This window comes from Schistocerca cancellata, chromosome 9, assembly GCF_023864275.1.
Source record: "Schistocerca cancellata isolate TAMUIC-IGC-003103 chromosome 9, iqSchCanc2.1, whole genome shotgun sequence".
Taxonomy (NCBI): domain Eukaryota; kingdom Metazoa; phylum Arthropoda; class Insecta; order Orthoptera; family Acrididae; genus Schistocerca; species Schistocerca cancellata.
In genome coordinates, this window is record NC_064634.1 from 428730392 (window position 1) to 428732989 (window position 2598).

The 2598-nt window shown below is 50.3% G+C and overlaps 1 non-coding gene across 1 annotated transcript; it reads left to right on the forward strand.

The window, feature by feature from the left end:
- Window positions 1-1973: 1973 nt before the first annotated feature.
- On the forward strand, window positions 1974-2048 carry Trnal-caa (transfer RNA leucine (anticodon CAA)). Its single transcript has one exon. It is a non-coding gene; the product is annotated as a tRNA-Leu (tRNA).
- Window positions 2049-2598: the final 550 nt, after the last annotated feature.

Here is a 2598-nt window from a genome sequence, read left to right on the forward strand (position 1 = left end):
CCTCGACGATCACCAGTGGTGTACGGCCAGTGTAGGAGATCGCTCCCCACACCATGATGCCGGGTGTTGGCCCTGTGTGCCTCGGTCGTATGCAGTCCTGATTGTGGCGCTCACCTGCACGGCGCCAAACACGCATACGACCATCATTGGCACCAAGGCAGAAGCGACTCTCATCGCTGAAGACGACGCGTCTCCATTCGTCCCTCCATTCACGCCTGTCGCGACACCACTGGAAGCGGGCTGCACGATGTTGGGGCGTGAGCGGAAGACGGCCTAACGGTGTGCGGGACCGTAGCCCAGCTTCATAGAGACGGTTGCGAATGGTCCTCGCCGATACCCCAGGAGCAACAGTGTCCCTAATTTGCTGGGAAGTGGCGGTGCGGTCCCCTACGGCACTGCGTAGGATCCTACGGTCTTGGCGTGCATCCGTGCGTCGCTGCGGTCCGGTCCCAGGTCGACGGGCACGTGCACCTTCCGCCGACCACTGGCGACAACATCGATGTACTGTGGAGACCTCACGCCCCACGTGTTGAGCAATTCGGCGGTACGTCCACCCGGCCTCCCGCATGCCCACTATACGCCCTCGCTCAAAGTCCGTCAACTGCACATACGGTTCACGTCCACGCTGACGCTTCATGCTACCAGTGTTAAAGACTGCGATGGAGCTCCGTATGCCACGGCAAACTGGCTGACACTGACGGCGGCGGTGCACAAATGCTGCGCAGCTAGCGCCATTCGACGGCCAACACCGCGGTTCCTGGCGTGTCCGCTGTGCCGTGCGTGTGATCATTGCTTGTACAGCCCTCTCGTAGTGTCCGGAGCAAGTATGGTGGGTCTGACACACCGGTGTCAATGTGTTCTTTCTTACATTTCCAGGAGTGTATTAACTGCCTTAATCCATTGCTTTAATGTATCAAAGTCGCAAGTGGGGTTCCGAATGATCGCTGCTTTCGGAATCCATACTCATCTTTGTGGACGAGGCCACTCCTCTGTTACCTGTACGGTCGTCGGCTTTCAGAGAAATAGCAGCGGATGTCCGGAAAAGCGCGTTTTCAGTAGGCAGTATTAGGAAACAGGTTCGTCTGACTGCAGGTCTCCGCGTGGTGGGGATGGCGCTGGTGTTGGCGTGCTGGCGCGAGATGTTCAGCTGCCACTGCATCGGAGAGGATGCGGAATGTCCGGAAGAACTACCATGTCATTCTGCTTCCTAAATAAATCATACAAATACATCTGAGCTTTAACTACAAGATGTTTTTTGTTCTGCAGTCCTATGTACCAGGTGGTTATAACAATTAACGTGCGACTGCTCATAGTGGTCTAGTTTGGGCTGTAATTATCGTATGGCAGCGAAACTTGGCACATACGACAATACGGTAATGCGCAACTGATTTACGCTGGATAAATTCCACTCCCAAAGAAAGCAGGTGTTGACAGAATGGACGAATGGAAAAACTGGTAGAAGCCGACCTCGGGGAAGATCAGTTTGGATTCCGTAGAAATGTTGGAACACGTGAGGCAATACTGACCCTACGAATTATCTTAGAAGAAAGATTAAGGAAAGGCAAACCTACGCTTCTAGCATTTCTCGAATTAGAGAAAGCTTTTGACAATGTTGACTGGAATACTCTCTTCCAAATTCTGAAGGTGGTAGGGGTAAAATACAGTGAGCGAAAGGCAGTTATAAGAGCCGAGGGACACGAAAGGGAAGCAGTGGTTGGGAAGGGAGTGAGACAGGGTTGTAGCCTCTCCCCGATGCTATTCAATCTGTATATTGAGCAAGCAGTAAAGGAAACAAAAGAAAAATTCGGAGTAGGTATTAAAATATTGCGGAGACATGGCTTAGCCACAGCCTTTCAGAATGAGATTTTCACTCTGCAGCGGAGTGTGCGCTGATATGAAACTTCCTGACAGATTAAAACTGTGTGCCGTGCCGAGATTCGAACTCGGGACCTTTGCCTTTCGCGGGAAAATGGTGCTTGGGTAGCTCAGTTGGTAGAGCACTTGCCCGCAAAAGGCAAAGGTCCCGAGTTCGAGTCTCGGTCCGGCATACAGTTTTAATCTGCCAGGAAGTTTCATATCAGCGCACACTCCGCTGCAGAGTGAAAATCTTATTCTGGAAAATTCACTTGCTCATTCAGTAGAGCTGTTGGTTCCAGTTTATGATGTATGAAGATCTCCAAATTTTCTAAAATATCCATCATCGGCCGTTTTTGGGCTGCATTTAGTATCTTTAAATCTTCATCAATATTTATTTCAGCGTGCTTTTCTGTATCTAGATGCTAGACATATTAACTGCCGTAATCCATTGCTTTAATGTATCAACGTCGCAAGTGGGGTTCCGAATGATCGCTGCTTTCGGAATCCATACTCATCTTTATGGAGGAGGCCACTCCTCTGGTACCTGTACGGTAGTCGCCTTTCAGAGAAGTAGCAGCGGATGTCCGGAAAAGCGCGTTTTCAGTAGGGAGTATTGTAAAGTTGATGCATTAAGTTCTTCTGAAAGCGGTGCTGATATTCAAGACAATAAAAGCGGCTTAAAAGGAGTGAGCTATCTGGGGAAGTTAACCTTGCATTACTGAGCAACTGTTTCACCAGGTA